Genomic DNA, 18158 nt, shown 5'->3' on the forward strand with positions numbered 1-18158 from the left:
AGGGTGGACAGGTAAATTTGGAAGTCATCTGCCTAAAGGATACAGTTCAAGCTCCCACCTAACTCTACATGAATATTATGGCCTTAATATAAAATGAACCACATACGCAATCTTACTTATCCTCAGTTAGTGGCATTATTTTGGGAGGTTCTGGAATTTTCAGGTGTTGAACACTAAACTCCAGAAAGTAGGCCACTGAAGCCGGTTCTTGTGGGCACACTGTCCCTGCTCTCTTCCTGCCTCACCACCATGATGCAGACTGCTCTGTTTAACATGTCCTCCATTCCACGATGGATTGACACTTCTGCATCTGTGAACTAAAACATTCCTGGCATTCTGTCAGCGAACAACTAAAATGGGTGCACTGCATGTTTTGTAACACATATCTCAATAACTAGGCATGATGACACACGCCTATAATCTCAGCGCTGGGGAAGCAGAGGCAAGGAGTGTGAGTTTGAGGCCAGCCTGGGCTACATAGTGAGCTCTAGATCAGCCTGAGCTGCCATGACCCTATCTCAAAAGCAAATACATGGCAGGATGTCTTCTTCATCCAGCAGCAGCTCCATCAGTATCACACAATGCATCTCAGAATAAGGATAAGATTGTTTCTTTCCATGCACACAGCTCAAGTGTACAGTCCAGCGCATTGAGTCCACTACAACCTAACTGCTCATCCAACTGCACTTTCATTTCCTCTCTGACTCATGGTTCAGAAGGTGTCCATTTCCAGACATTTAGAGATTATCCAATGCCATCATGTTACCAAAGTGCTTTTCTTTCACTGAATCGAAGAACATATTTCACATGACCCAAGTCCTTTAATTAGAGCCAAAAAAAACAAAAAACAAAAAAAAAACTATACTGCATCTACATTTAACAGAATGTATGTCTTACTGTTTGTTATTAGGTAGTAATCTACAAATGTCAGGTAAAGTTGGTTTTATATCCTTACCCTTCTCTTACTGGTTACTGGGTAAAAGGCACTAAAATCATAACAAATTTCCAATGTTAGAAATAAGAAGAGAGGCACAACAGCAATCTTACACACACACACACACACACACACACACACACACATATAACCTGTTAGGATGACTTCCCTGAAGACTTCTACCAAGGATTTACCAAAAACTTCTACCAAAGACTTCTACCAAGGCGAAGAAATTACTATCAGCTCCACAGAAACTTTGGGAAACTAAAGAAGAAAAACAATTCATTTTATGAGTCCAGTATTACCTTAACACTAGAATCAAATAAAAGAAGCTAATAAATAAAACTAGTGACCACAGTATCTCATGAACAGAGAAAAACCCTTGTAGGATTCAATAGTATACAATGACCAAATATCCATTAGCATTCAAAAACCAGAACACAAGACCAGAGACCAGAGAGACGCCTCGGTAGGTAAAGGTATCCCATGGCTAAGCCTGAAGACCTCAGTTTGATCCCTGTGACCCACATGGCAGAAGATGACGACCAAACTGTAAGTCGTTCTCTGACCTCACATAAGCACTGTCTGACACCAAGCATTCACACACACAGGCACACATGCACATACATACAGCACTCCCACATGCACATACATACATACATGCATAACATACATACAAGCATACCCATACACACATGCATACAATGTGTACATGCATAGAGACATATGAAATTAATAGTGCAAAAGAAAACTACATTAGACTTAAAGGAATGAACATAGCATAAAGAGAAAAATCACTGATAAAGTTAAGTAGCCACTCTTGATTTTTTTTAATTGAAAAAAAGTCACTCTCAGCAAACTAGGAATATAAGAGAAAATCGTAATCTGACAGAAATGTCCGTGTAAAACCTACACCTGAGATCATATTTAAAGATGAAAAACAACATGTTCATGCTATGCTTAACAAGCATTTTTACTACATCTATGATATTAGAGGCTTAACTAAGAGAATAAGAAAAGAGAAAGTAAAAGACATGAAAATTGGGGAGGAAATAAAGATGTTTTATTTACAGATAATATAATTACATAAAAGTTCTGTGGTAGTGCAACCTGGTAGTCCACATCTTTAATTCCAGTACTCTGACAGAAGCAGGTAGGTCTCTGACTTTGAAGCTAACCTGGGCTATAGAGTGAGTTCCAGCACAGCCAGGACTACACACACACACACCAGAAAGAAAGAAAGAAAGAAAGAAAGAAAGAAAGAAAGAAAGAAAGAAAGAAAGAAAGAAAGAAAGAAAGAAAGAAAGAAAGAAAGAAAGAAAGAAAGAAAGAAAGGGAGAGAGAGAGAGAGAGAGAGAGAGAGAGAGAGAGGGAGGGAGGAAGAGGGAGGGAGGGAGGGAGGGAGGGCAGGCAGAGAGAGAGAGAGAGCTAATACAAATATGCTATTTTGCAAGATTGCTGCATGAAGTGAATACTCAAATAAGATACATTTTTATAAATTAACAAATAAAAAGAGCAAACATTTTAAAACTAAAGTAGTATAAAATGTGAATTACTTTAAGAACAAATTAAAGAAAGACATATAAGTCCTTACATTGAGTACTATAAACACAAATTACACAAATCCAAATTAGTAAAAAAGACATACCATATTTGTGAATCAGAGTCAATGTTGTTAAACAACTATTCTCCCAAAGTCATATTCACACAAAATGTTCAGGCTTTTACAGAACTTGAAAGCTGACTTTAGATTTACAAGACCTAGAATACCCAAACAATGTTTGAAAAGTCTGATGCAATAGCAGCATAAAGGTACTGGGAGTAACCAACGCTTTCTGCTCTACAGAGGGAATTCATATATTATATGAGGTGATATACAGAGATATAGAGATATATGTATGTGTGTGTATGTGTACATTATATGAGAACATATATATTATATATGGAGTACTATAAACCTGATCAAGATCTCATGGCCTCTGAGGTCACAGGTCTTAGGGGGAACAGTACTGCTGTTCTACGAAATGGACATGTCGTCAAACTGTCTTCTAAATATGGACGTTTAGACCCCACCCCCCACAGGTTAGTACCGCTCTCAACGTTGCCCAGAGAAACTTCTTTCTGCAATGAACAGTGGCGAATGGAAAGACTCGGGACTGGTCAAGGCGCTGAGAACAAGTGCCTAAGGAGTGCTCACTCAGGCCTACATGGACATCTACACCTCCCCAAAGGCCAGGGAAGATCGCAGAAAGGGGATGGAAACGATGAAAGCCAGAGGGTGGGAAAGAATGCTATAACATGCTGTCTTCAGGGCAGGACCTGGTGTCTGAAGGCATGAGCTCACTACAGCTATGGGTAACTAACTGCGCAAGATAGAGTCAACGAGATCAGTCAGCATTTAAGCTCTGAGTGGGCTCAGTGGTTACAAACAGCCAGATGATATAAAGGCAGGAGGGGGGATCTGAGGAAGAGGAAAGGAGAGGGTAGGGAAGACATAATCAAGATCCATTGTGTACATGCATGAAATTGTCAAAATTAGTTGTCTCCCATCCATCCTTCCTCCTCGTCTAATGACAGGCCTTGTTCTATCCTGTACCTGCCTTCACCTGTATAATGACACCAACCTACATATACTCACAGAAATCTGATGCCTACGTGATCTGGAAGAAGTTCAACTCCACACCCCGTCTCATTGTAAAATGTACAGTGTCTCCCATGCTGTTAAATGCCAAACAGTGCTTAGCATACATTAAATGGTTCTACTCTGAGCAGGACACTTCTTCCTGCTTAAAAGCAACTATAGATTGGTGTTCACTGAGATGGTCACTCAGTGCTCCTCCACCTCTTCTGGTTAGGCACAAGCTGCTTGCTAATACTGGTTCTTTAATGTTTTCGTGGCTCTTAGAGCTGTGGGACTTTTACCTATTCAAATAAAAAAAATAAATAGTGGGGCTGGGGATTTAGCTCAGTGGTAGAGCGCTTACCTAGGAAGCACAAGGCCCTGGGTTCGGTCCCCAGCTCCGAAAAAAAGAACCAAAAAAATAAATAAATAAAAAATAAATAGCTTCCCTTCTCAAGCACTCCCTATGTAAACTACAAGTCCAGTTTTCCTTACTAACCTTCACTGTCCACTATCCTGAGAAATCCCCTGTGATCCACCCTCTGACCACGCCTCAACCTAGCACCTCAGCGCTACCACACCTTTCGCACTTCACGGTCTTTTCCTACAGTCTCCTTCACTCTCTTCCTGTTGTGGTGAGTTCATGCTCATTCTTCAAAATCCTATCCATGTTAAAACTATTCAGAACTCTACAGACCCTCATGTTATTAGGACTTAGTTTATTTCAGAATGCCACTTTAGCAACAGAGGCACACACATCTAAAGGCATCACACTGAACTAATGTTCTGACGACAGCTCTGACTGTGGTACCCTAGTCTGTTCTCTCTCTTCAGTAAGGTTCTGTATACCTGGTTTTAATGCCTATTTCCCAAATCTATGTTCTCTAGACATTGTCAAGTCTGAAAGACACCCAATTCCTTTTCAATAAACACTTCAGTTACATACATTGCAGGTAATTTCCAGTATTTGTAATCTCCCGTGGAGCTCTGTAATGCAGAATAGTCTAGTAACAACAACTAAGCAAATCCGTCCATTCTCCATTCTTGATAAGGCAATTCAATGTAGAATAGAAAATTCTGAGCTACCAAAACCCTGAAAAGTTGAGAGGAGCCCTAGCTACATGGTTAACGGTCATAGCTGGATGAGAAGACGGGCAATATAAGAACTTGGCCACGAAGCCTACTATTTACCATTAAGCACTCACAACCAAGGCACTTTTAGAAACCTGGGAAGAGATCTGAAATGCAGCAAGATGCTCATCTCTATACCCTGTTCTGCAAGGCTGTCTGAACTGAGCACCGATGGGCCGTAGTTTCTCCTGAGAAGTCCTCCTGCTTGTTTACCAGGAAAGCAACCATTACCTGAATACATGACTTTATAGGTGAATTCTACTGAGCAGCCAAAGAATTCGCATTAATCCTTAAACTCTTCAGAGAGAGAAATACTTCCTCACTCATTCTATAAGACTAGTATTACCCTGAAAACCAGGAAAAACAAAGACATCGCAAAAAAATAAATGACACAAATACCCCTTCGAAATGCAGGTATAGAAATCCCTAACAAAATTCTAGCAAACCGAATCTTATATCATATTTAAAGGATTACACATCATGAACAATTGGAGCTTATTCCAGCAATGCAAAAATGGTTGAAGAAAAAAATTCAATGAATGAAATGTAACACATGAACATAATGAAGGAACCTCTCAACTTACGATAAAGGAGTACATGACAAAATGCAGCGCCCTTTATAATAACCAACTAGAAAAAGATGCAGACTTCAACATGAAGCCCCAGCTACAGCACTCGACGGAGAAGCTTTCAGTACTGTACTGTATGAGCAGATAAAATTTCAGCAAGGAAAAAAAAAGCATGCAAAACTGAACAGAAGTAAAATTATGACTATTCACAGATGCCATGGTGTGTGCATACCTGAAATGACAAAATACCTACAAAAGGACTACTATAGCTAATAAATGATGCATCAAAGTTTCAAGATAAATTACAGACATTAAAAAATGTGTTTAAATATACCAGAGATGAATCAATAAATTAAGAATAAAATCATATTTCCTTTTTGTTTTTTGTTTTGTTTTGTTTTTTACTTCATGACAGGATCTCTCTATGTAGCCCTGGCTGTCTTAGAACTCACATAGACCAGGACAGCCTCGAACTCCCAGAGATCCACCTACTGCTTCCCCTGCTTCCCAAGTGCTAGGACTAAAGGTGTGTGCCATCGCACCCTGCCAAGAGTACAATAATATTTCTAATAATGGCTAAAGAGACAATAAAAAAAAACACCTTTAACAATTTTTTTCATCTTTATTAACTTGGGTTATTTCTTATTTACATTTCGATTGTTATTCCCCTTCCCGGTTTCCAGGCCTACATCCCCCTAACTCCTCCCTGTCCCCTTCTCTATGGGCATTTCCCTCCCCATCTTCTCCCCATTACCGCCCTCCCCCCAATCACCTTCGCTGGGGGTTCAGTCTTGGCAGGACCAAGAGCTTCCCCTTCCACTGGTGATCTTACTAGGATATTCATTGCTACCTATGAGGCTGGAGTCCAGGGTCAGTCCATGTATAGTCTTTGGATAGTGGCTTAGTCCCTGGAAGCTCTGGTTGGTTGGCATTGTTGTTCATACAGGGTCTCAAGCCCCTTCAAGCTCTTCCAGTCCTTTCTCTGATTCCTTCAATGGGGGTCCTGTTCTCAGTTCAGCGGTTTACCTTTAACAATTTAAGGTGGCAAAAATACTGAGAATAAAAACCATAAACAATGCAGAAAGAACGTATGGCAGACCTAAGTAACTGAAACCTATCACAAACTCCAAGGCTTAACATCGTTAGGGGGTTGATAGTACCCAAAGCAGTCCTCAGCCTTTAAGGTAATCTCTTATCAAAATTCTGACAGCTGTCTACAGAAACTGAAAAGCCTATCTTCAAAGGAAACCATGTTTTCCTTTAATGTTTAAAACTGTTTTCAAATTAGGAATGGTAGTTAGTATTATATCTACAAATGCCACTGAGTAAGTCATCACTTTAAAATGGTTAGTTTCACATTAAATGAATTTTGCCTGAATAAAAGTACTTATGAGCTTGGAATTATTAAGGTGAAAAATTCTGAACACATTAGAAGAACACACTTGATCTAATCTACCCTCATCTAAATTACATTGTCCCAATGGAAATATATAAAATAGTTAAAAAAAAAAGAAAAGAAAACTCAGAAACAAATCATCTAGTATAAATGGTATCATAAATCTATAGGTAAGACTCTTCAATAAGTGAGAGAGAGACAACTGGACATTCATAAGAAAACACATGGGTGATATGAAAACGTATCAGTTCCTCATTATTTATCATTTACAAAAGTCAGTACTGAGTAACTAGATCTTTAGAAATGAAAAGCAAAATTTAAAAACACAAGAATTTAAAAGTGTTGGCTGTAACTTCAGGAAAATTTTATAATATAAAACCCAGAAAGTAAGACCATAAAAGAAAATGCTAATCATTTCACATCTCATTAAAATTTTAAATTTACATAAAACTAAAGATACAAACATATAAACACAGACAAGGACCTGTCCTCTTTTGCTGCCTGATGCTGTGATAAACACTGACCAAAAGCGACCTGGGGAAGCAGAGGTTCTGTCACTCTTTTTTCTTTTTTCCTTGGTTCTTTTTTTCAGAGCTGGGGACGGAACCCAGGGCCTTGCGCTTCCTAGGCAAGGGTACTGAGCTAAATCAACCCCCAACCCCGGTTCTGTCACTCTTAAAGGTTATAGCCCATCAAGGGCAGCCAAGGCAGGAACAGATGCAGAGGCCATAGGAACGCTGCCTGCTGACCTGCTCCCTCAAGCTGCCTATCCTCTTCTAAGGTGCAGACCACCTGTTCAGGGATGATCACCCGTCAGCGGGCTGGGCCCTGCTACATCGATTAGTAAAGACCACAGGCTAATCCAATGGAGGCAGTTCCTCGGCTGAGGTTTTTCTCTTCCGAGGTGAGTCTAGTTTGTGTCTTGTTCACAAAAAATTCACTAGCAGGGTGCCTGTAGCAAGAAGGAATGTTTAGCACACTTAACAAAAGAACTCACATACAATGTATAATTTCTACAAATGTGAAAGAAAAAGGCAAAAAAAATTTTTAAAGAAAAATCAACATAGCTGAGTGTAGTTAGTTGTCACATGTTTGTCATCCCAGAGACAGGAGACTGAAGCTAAAGATTCCCTTCCTTGAGCCCAGAAGTTCCAAAGCACCTAGGACCACAAAGAAACACCTTCTCAAACACAAAAGGAAGGAGAGAGTGTCAAAGAATACACTCTCTCCTAAACAACCAAGAAATGTGTTCACAAATATTCTCACTTCATGAATAATCAAGAAAACACAAACTAAAGGTGATCACATTGGTAAAATGTTCTGTAGTCAAATAATACCAGGGTTTATAACGACACAGGTTGAAGTGTCAACTCAGAACTCTAAATGTCACAGGTTACTGAAACAACACTGCAACCCAGTAATTACACATTTTCATCTTGAAGAAAACTAGATGCACCTAATAATACACTCCAAATGTTCCTGCAGAGTGAACCAATCCTTTCTAAAAATCTCTCTACTGAGGAACACATAACGTCAGCACTAACTACACAACAGAATACCTAAGTGGGTAACTGAAACAGAGCCACAAAAATATACACAAATCATAATATGGAACAATGTGTGAGGCATTAACGAACATATAAAACCAAACTCTGATAATGACAGTGTCAGCCCAAAATCCGACTTCGGGGGCGGCAATGGGGGGAGGGTGGGGAGGGGAACACCCATAAGGAAGGGGAGGGGGAGGGGGATGTTTGCCCGGAAACCGGGAAAGGGAATAACACTCGAAATGTATATAAGAAATACTCAAGTTAATAAAAAAAAAAAAAAATCCGACTTCAGAGATACATCTTCAGCTAAAATAAGAAATGTTAAGAACTGACAACACTAAACACTGGGGACCCAGACATTTATTGTTGCCTGGTCATCTATTACATATGCCCTTAACTTTTTCCAAAACCAAGACTGATTTGGGAGCACTTAACATGAGATATTAAAATGCAGTGATACAAAACTATTAAAAACTGTGATTTTATTGGTAGTAACTAGAAAGATCTATAGAAGTTTTTTATAAATATGAAGCCATTAAAATTTATTTAACTAATACTACAGTGACAGAAATTTGGGGCATTTAGCCTGTTACATGACAGCTTCAGGGGACATTCTTCAACATTTCTTCAACAGTGCAAGGTTTTTCCAGAGATAATTTCCTAGACTTGCAGAATCAAGAAAAATACACTGTAAATTTGTCAGGATAATGTTCTCATGTGAGCTAAAAGTTCTCATGAAGGCGCAGTCAATTTTCATTTTTCAGTGAGTTTGCAAGAGAACCAGACACTCACGGTTACCTCACCCTGACGTGCTGCCACTGGAGTTTTAACTAGAGGATGAAAATCTGGGTCGTGAAAAGGCAAATGTTTATTGTGGCATCACAAAAGGATGGAAAAACACTTGACAGGTTTTTTTTTAACACATCAGTAGACACATACCAAACACGGACTTTCCACAGTGCTCTGCCTTAGTACTGGGAGTTGTGCATGCACATGTGACAGTGTACAAAGCCACAGCGCCTAATATCTATTTACTGAAACCACTATTTACTTAACCTACGCCTGTGTCTGACCTCTCTTTTCATATGCTGGAGTCCATTACTAATCCAAAAAGTGGCCATGCCTGTCACTTACTTCCAGTCCAAACATCAAACACACAGTTAATAACATAAACTATATCAGAAAAAACAAAAATAAAAGCAAAAGCAATGAGTAACCTCAATACAAACGAGAGCAGCTATCCAAATATCAAAGCAGAACCTCACAGACAAATGCATTAAGAATGATATTACGATTTGAATGTAATATTCGGATTTCAGTAGAGTCCACTATCAAAAATTAATCTTCTGTATTTCATAGTAACCCCCATTACTTAGCATACTACTTGGTACATATTAAAAACTCAAACACTTGCTGAATAATTTAATGATTTAATAAAATAATAGTAGTATCAGTACCACTAAGGAGAAACTAAAAGAGATACAGAAATAATAAGGGTGAGGTCTTAAATCTATAAATGTCAAAATGCCAAAAGGCAGAACTATAACATATCATACCCAGATTACCCTATTCCCTTTCAAAAAAAATACTGCCTGACTTGTAAGATTGGCTGAACAGAGGAAAGCAGGTATTTTCAGGGACATCTCTCGACACTGGGGTTAGAAAATGATAGTGTTAAATCAGAGGACATCTGTGCCTTGGAGGCAGTGAACGCCTTTAAATGGCTTGGTGACTTGGTCACTCGGGGACTGTTTTTCCCAAAAATCTACCCTCACAGCTTAAATAGTAAATCAAAACATGTGACTGCCAGCACAGCTCTGAAAAGTGACACCTAGAAACACTTTGTAAATATATTGAACTCTTTCTTCGAGATGGCACATACGAAACATGCAGTAAACTGCTTTACACTAATGAGGAACTGGAACTGTAAAACGGCCATTTCACTTGTTTTCAGCTTTGCTCTAGCCCTCTCCAGCACACTCCCTTGAAACATGGTCTCTCACTGAACCTACAGCCCTCCTTTTTGTCTTTTGCCTAGGCTGGCCAGCTGACTAGCAAGGCCCAGTGAGCCTCCTGAGTCCACTCCCCACAGCCCTGTGGCTACTGGTTCATGGCTACCCCTAGCTTTTATATAGGTTCTGGGATCTGAACTCAGGTCCTCACACTTATGCCCTAATCACTCCCACCCAATGAGCCACCATCTCACCATCTTAGCCCTCATTTTAGTTTATTAAATTTGTATATACTGTATAATCAAACTATAAACAAAATTTAGTCACCTTTTAAAAAATATTTTATAACTTATTTTTATGTACAAAAATGACACTAATTTCTATTAAAAAAAAAAAAGAACATATTATCTCGTCAGTCTGTGTGCTGTATAAACTAAAGCATTGCACACTTGTCGGTTCCCTATTGCAAAAATTACTTTTAGTTAACATTCATGAGCAAAACATGATTTGATCAATTCTTTCACTTCATAAATAAGTAAATCAAGGCACAAAAAAAAAACATTAAATAGAATATCTTAATAGTAATAAAGGCCAAGACTAAAATCAGAGTCTCTACTTCTTGCCTTTTAGTCTAATGCTACCTAATGATGCCTTCCTCTGGACTATAAAATATCACAAAAAATATCCTCTGAAGGAGGTTTTTAAATAAATCTTAAAGCCCAATTTGAATAAACAATCTCCACTATAAATTTTATCTCAACAATATTCAAACAAAAAGTTTTAGCAAGAATTCAACAGCAAAATAAACATTTCTAGCAGAATTTGAACCAACAGAAAAAACAAAGAAACAAAATCATTTTCCTACTCAAGAAATACACAGACTGAGTTTGGATATTTTGGTAATCTTCAATCATTAGGGAATATATCATGTACCTGCGTTGATACATAGCTTCTGCAGGAAACTTTCCAAATTTAGACATGATTTAAATGTTAGAGTATCGAAATGAGATTACTAAAGTCCACTTACAAATCTGATGGAAACCAGAGAGGATTAAACACGTGGAAGCATCGTCACATGTTTCTACCCTTTTGCTTTTTTCAGAAAAAAAAAATGGAAATCCAATGCAGAGTAGTTTCAGATACATTTCAAGGACTGAGTTTGTTCTAGACTGGGCAAGTATGAATTATTTCTAGTGGTTTCCACTGTTGTTTTACCAGTGGGCCTTTCTGCAGCATTGGAAATAAAATATAAAATAGTCATTCGTCCTCAAGACTGTATTGGGAAAGACAGGTAAGTAACCAATGACTACATGATCCTTTAAGTAAACCCTAACAATGAGAAAGATTTGAAAAATCCTTAAAGACTCTAATACAGAGGAGCTAAAGGAGTAAGTCAAGCTATTAATAAATAAAATAATAGTAACAAAAACTGAGGATTCAAAAAACAGAAGAAATATTTAAAAAAGTATTTTAAAAATGCTCAAAGTATTTCACAAGTACAGATGCAAGGGTTTACAACAGTCAATATAGAAAATAATATTCTGCTTATAAACAGACAATGTACAACCATCATTCTTCTTCACTAAGCAAAAACCTTTTGGTGTTGAGGGTTTATGCTTTCAAACTTTTAAAGTTCACTAAGGTCCGCAAAAGCTTCCGCTGCAGTCTTCCCTGTGGATCCCCTGAGTACTCCCCAGATCCAGCTGCAGGTTCTTTTCCCTTACTCCTTGTTCGCCAAGCTTCTGTCAAGCGATAGGCTGGGTGTTTGTTTTGGTTTTTTGCCCCACTGTTAATGTTACAAGAGTTCTATCCTGTATAGATCCAGAGTCCAATGTTGACTGAAATGATTGTTACATAGACTGTCCTCCTAAATTATAGCTATTCTACCTTTCTTATCAGAAAAGCTACCTGGATATGGACTCAAAGAGGCAAACTCTATTTCCTTTGCTTTAAAAAAAATAACTGGTAGCAATTTTAAAATCAGTGACATTTTAATTATTTAAAAAAGACAACCTTAATCTATACAACATAAATCAATGTCAATATTTTGGAAGGAATATCCTAAGATTATAAATTTGGTATTTTAATAAGGAAGTAAATAGAAAAATTAAGAAATGCACTTTCTAGCCCTAGAACTCTTCTTTAAGAAAGCCAAAGAAAACATAGCTTTTTGAGTAAATAAATGAGAGTTTGAGCAAACTTTATAAAACATTTATATGTTTTAATAACAATAATAATAAATACTGTCCACCTATTATGGCATCTAATACTCATATCTTAAAATAGCCAATACAAGAATAAAAAGCATCCTGTGGTTTCAAAATGCTAAAACTAATAATGCCAAGTTATAGGTATTTTTGCTTCATATGAAAACTGGGCTTTAAATAAGAATATACAAAAGGCTGTCCTGTGAGTGAGCAGCTCACAGCACAGTGTCTCCCACATTACATTTGTGCAAGAAACGAATGACTTAAAGTGAAGGAAAAAAACAAAGAAGAACTCAGACCATCAAAGAACCAAAAACATACAATAACCTCGCAGTCATCACAGAGTTAGCATCAGAATCCAGATGCCCTCTTTACTAATCGATAACCTTACTTGGATTTAAAACAACGAGGCTGTCCTTAATACTCATCTATCATCTAGCAAGTGCCCCTATCTCAGTGAAGGTCACTTGTATAGTGAGACCAGTCAGAGCCTCCATCAAAGTCTAGAGCACTGCCTAGATTTTCCTACATACAGAGCTCTCCACACCTCTTACCTTATCTTCCAATCATCTTCATTATATCCGAGACAAACTCTCGAACCAGGAAAAACAGCTGCACTGTGTTTGATGGAATCAAAGAGACACTACCAACTTATTTTCAACTTGAGAACGGCATAAAAACCTACTCCTCAATACAGTAAGTGTATGAATACAAACCACTTGTTCCTCAGCTACAGAGTTTAGAAAGGTAGTCATTCAGTATTCTCATCCAAAGAACAAAAATAATAAGAGAAGCACCAACTCTAGTCTGTTGCTCACAAATAAGAAGCTCACAGTCCGTATTTAATTCATATCTAAATAAAGAGAAGCAACACAAACAACCAAGAGTTGAACAGAGGAAAATATATTACAAAAGTCTTGGACTATTTATTCAACGGACTTACCAGAAGACAAAACAACACACCCTCAAAAGGACAAAAAGCCTTAAGAAGGAGATGGGTATTGGTGTAACACTGCCACCTTGGGAGACTGAGGCAGAAAGTCAATAGTTCACGGCAAATCTGAGCTACATGGCAAGACTTTGTCTCAAAATAGAAAATAAACATATTAGGGGTCTAAAGACAGAGAAAATGTATCAAAGGAGTTAAAAAAAAAACAGCAAGAAAATTAAAAATGCAATACTGCTATTAAATCTGTAACTCTTATACTATAATGGTTCGTTTAAATTATGGACTTAATTAAAACAATAAACACTGAGGGCGTTAATAAGGCACTCCATTGAGCTCGTCTGTTTGAGTTCCAAAAACAGTTAAATAGATTGAGGAGCCCACCCTAAAGATGGAGATTACATCCACTGGCTGGGGCCAGATGTGCATGGACAGTCCCTTTCTTTAATTCTTGGACAAGACCATGAGCCATGCCTTCCTCAACCTTCACTCTAATCCAAAAGCCAGAAAGAACCATTCGTTCTGTCCTTAAGTTGCTTCCTGTTGGATATTTGGCAACAGCAAAGGAAAAGTAACTAATACAGAAAGTTGGAACCAGAAGTGGGGTCGCTGCTGTGACAGCCTGTCCACACAGTTTCGAGTCCTTTGGAACTGGTTTGCAGGAGGAGACTTTGGATCTGCTAGTAGAATTCAGCTTCTTAAAATGTGGGTGAGGAGCACAGATGGAAACGCATAACTGAGTACAGGAGGCATGAAAATACGGCAACAGCAAATATGCAATAACCAAAGATGTACTCAACAGCAAACATATGAGTCTGGGTGTCTCTAGCAATGCTCACCCAAGTTCATCCCTGCCTTCACTGCAACCCCGATTCTAAATACACAGCATGGATACTTCACACTGCATGTGCCACCTTGCACCATGCAATGTCAATAAACTCTGTTTCAAGACCACTGTATGTTATGAGCTGCAATGCTGTATTGTACATGTTTCTCCTTAAACAACAAAAATAATTAAGTCAACTATGAAAGCCAATTCTTCTAGTATTTTAATCAGAATGTATTAGTTGATCTTTGTATAATATTAAAATGTTTGATTTTTAATGCTATGTCAGTTGCTGACTTCAGTTTTATTTTAAAAATCATTAAATGAATTTTGGCTTAAGGTTATGGCAGAATTTCGGCTTAAGGTTATGGCAGAATTTCCAGGCGTTTCTGAAAAGCCCTTTAAACGTGCCTTCTGTGGGCAGTGGGATGCTCAGCAGGTGATGCACTCGCCATCAAGCCTGATGACCTGGGTGTGATCCTCAGAAACCCATGAGGTAAGAGAAAACTGACTCCCACCAGTTGTCCTCTGACATCCACATGGGCTCCAATGAGCCCTATGGCATGTGCATATTCAGATACACACACATAGATACAATAGCTAGATGATTGACAGACAGGCAGGCAGGCAGGAAGGAAAATACTTTTATACGTTTTGCCATTTTATACTAATTTATGTGAAACACCATTCTCAGCACTGATGATTATAAAGTTAAAATACTAGTCAACCGAAAAAATGAAGATGTTCTATTTCCTGCATTATCAAATATTTAGCTAAGATTTCTTTTTTTTTAGTCATCAAAAAATTGAAAGAATGATTTTTTTTCTTAAAAAATAAAACATAAGGACTTTTTTTTTCTCTGCAATGCTCAGCCATTTTTCTGAAGACATAAAAAAGTTTTAAGAGTTTTGGCCTAGGGGTTGGGGGTTTAGCTCAGTGGTGCGCAAGGCCCTGGGTTCGGTCCTCAGCTCCGGGAAAAAAAAAAAAAAAGAGTTTTGGCCTAAACATTCCCGAGAGCGGATGGGAGTGCTGTGATGTGGTCTGAGTGGCAATGCTGGTCAAGGTCCTTCAGACCACATACTGGTACGGGTCTGCCTTCCCTTGCTGGTGTGGCAAAGGGGCTGGCCCAGCCTAAAGAGAAAGAGTGGCCAAAAACGGCTTTCAAGTTCACCCACTTTGTTTTTTTAGCCCATCTTCTCTCTTCCTTTTTCAATTGTTCTATTCCTGTCTCATCTGTGCAGATGGAGTGCACTTGGGTCCCAAACATCACTGATGTGAAAATGAGGAAGAGCGGCCTCAAAACACAGCAGGATGAGCAGGATGACAGTGGTGGGCGGTGAGAAGGAGCTGCACTTTGTCCAGTCTTCTTCAAAGCAATGCAGGAAGTGGAATCCCACCATGATGAGGGCGTGCAAGGAAATGAGAGTATGTACATTGTGAACAGGACAAAGTACTTCTGGTTGTTCTCGCCGACACAGTTGTTGACCCACGGACAGTGGTGGTCCATCTTGCAAATGCACCGCTTACAAACACTGCAGTGGTGTGCCCGGTCGGGCTTGATGCTGCAGCACTTGGGACACTTGTACACCACCTGCCCAGGCTTCAGCTGAAGGCTCTTGATGAACTCTTTAGTAGCATTTCCTTTGGGCACTGCCCCGGGGTCCATCAGCATGGCCCGGCAGTGGGAGGCCAGAGCCAAGAAGGCCAGCAGGTTGAACACAATTCCGTTGATGATACAGATGCGTAGTCTCGGGATGGAATCAGCTTGACAAAGAGGACTACAAACTCTGCATAGAGGACCAGAAACCAGGTGACAATGGCACAGGCGATGCCACAGCCATCAGGGATAAACCACATGGTTCCCGTGGGGCCAGGGAAGGGAAGTGGGGCACACTTCTCTGGCTGGAGGTATTCTGGTTTCCGTTCAATGTCTCGGAAGTGATGAGTGGGGATAAGCTTCATAAGCTATTCTGTCCATGCTGGCATCGTCAATCTGGAGGCAGCTCGTCCCGCGCCGCCTGCTGCTGCCCCGGCGCCCAGCGTCCGCGATGGCACCGGGCGCCATGGCTTGCTGGACTCGGCCTCACACGGGGCGGAGCGAAGGAGAGGCCCATGGAACTCCAGGCAGTGGCAGCAGCCATGGCTGCGGGAAGATTTCTTTTTTTAAAATGGCCACAGGGGGGTTGGGGATTTAGCTCAGTGGCAGAGCGCTTGCCTAGGAAGTGCAAGGCCCTGGGTTCGGTCCCCAGCTCCGAAAAAAAAGAACCAAAAAAAAAAAAAAAAAAAAAAAATGGCCACAGATTTCATTCTTTATGTAAAAATAAACACATCCATATCATTAGTATGCAAACTTGCTTTTGTGTTTAATAAATGGTAAGGTTATAAGAAAGCCAAAGAACACTTTTAAATAAATCTGATTTATTGTAAATACTTCCTCTGTGTGTGTGTGTGTGTGTGTGTGTGTGTGTGTGTATTGGGGCAACAGAAGTCAAAATTGGGAAGAGTTTAAGTCCTTGAGTGATGCCCTAGAATATTGTAAATGAAACTTAACTGGGCCATTCTGGTGGAAGTACAGAGGAACTGAAAGCCAATAAAAATGCAGACAGTGAAGTCACAGCTCACAAGGCCTCAGACAGAAATAAAAACTCACCTGGAAACTGAACTAGAGGACATTCATATTACATTCTAGAAAAGAATATAGCTGTGTCTTGCCTGTGTCCAGAGAACTTGAGCAAAGCTGAATTCAAAAGTAATGGACTAGTTTGTTCAGCAGAGGAAATTTCACTATGGCAGAGCGTTGAGGCTGTGGCACAGTTACTACTCACTGCTTTTGCCCAGATTTATGACAAGGGAGAACAGATAATAGGGAAAATGTAGAGTTTAGCAAGAAAAGGAACAGGAGTAAGCTTAAAGTTCTAGACATGGCAGACATAGGCAAAGAATCTTCAGACATTAAGGAGATTACAGTGTTCAGACAGCTCAGCAGTTAAGAGGACACTCTCCTCTTGCAGAGGGCCTGGGTTTAATTCTCAGCACCCATTTTAGAAGGCTCAAAACTACCTCTAACTCTAGATGTAGGGGATCCAACACCTTCTTTTGGCCTCCACAAACCTATGTACATACATATAATTAGGTAATCTAAAAACCATTTTAGAGGGGGAGTTGAGAGAGTAAGGCAATTAAAGAGAAATCACTCATTTTGTACTAGGACAACAAAAAAAGGTCCTTCTGGAAGGCACTTAAAACCCTATAACCTGAGTTCAATCTCTGGAATCCACATGGTGTAAAGAACCATTCTGTTCTCGAATCTTCATATGTGCACCACAGCATGTATACAACACACACACATACACACACACACACACACACACACACACACACACACACACACACAAAACCATAAATCTTAAAATATTTTTAAAAGAGAAATATTCTCTCTTAGGACAAGACTCCACCCACTGAAGACTAAGCTTGTAAAACACAAATTCATTTGAAAAGAGTCTGCACTCAGGATGCTGCTGAGGGGTTTCCTGCTAGAAAATACCTGCCTGGGAAGTGTCTGCCCAGGTTCAACTGCCAATGCACAGAGGCCTTGTAAAATAGCACGCCAGACTACATTTTGACTTGGCATTAAAACTTGGCAGTGTTGTACACACAGTGCTGGTTTCACACGCATGCAAAATTAAAGAATTACAGGGTCATGGAGGCTTTACCAAGGTTCCAGAAATCCACTGAAGCCAGGCAACATGGGTCAGATGCCCTGCAAGGAAGCTCTAAGACGCCACTGCATAGAGTTAAGAGAGTGAAGCCTAAGTTACAATAAAAACAAACCCCGGGAAGTTGGAGATGCTAGAACCTGATGTACCTGCCAAAACAGCTGCAGGGACAGCATTGGCCAGCACAAGAAGAGGAGAACAACCCTGTATTGTAGACAACAGACCTGGAAAGGAATGACTACCCAATGTTGTTGGAGCTCGTATGTTATCAAGAACCATGGATACCAGACATGTAGCTACAGGATTTGGCA

General features: G+C 39.5%; 1 protein-coding gene and 1 pseudogene across 1 annotated transcript in view; both read right to left on the reverse strand.

Annotated features, from left to right (window-relative positions):
• The window catches only part of Man1a2 (mannosidase, alpha, class 1A, member 2), a 145302-nt gene that overhangs the window by 120237 nt on the left and 6907 nt on the right, over nt 1–18158 (reverse strand).
• On the reverse strand, nt 15128–16189 carry LOC147996452 (palmitoyltransferase ZDHHC3 pseudogene; annotated as a pseudogene).

This window comes from Rattus norvegicus, chromosome 2 (genome assembly GCF_021556685.1).
Source record: "Rattus norvegicus strain SHRSP/BbbUtx chromosome 2, alternate assembly SHRSP_T2T, whole genome shotgun sequence".
Classification (NCBI taxonomy): domain Eukaryota; kingdom Metazoa; phylum Chordata; class Mammalia; order Rodentia; family Muridae; genus Rattus; species Rattus norvegicus.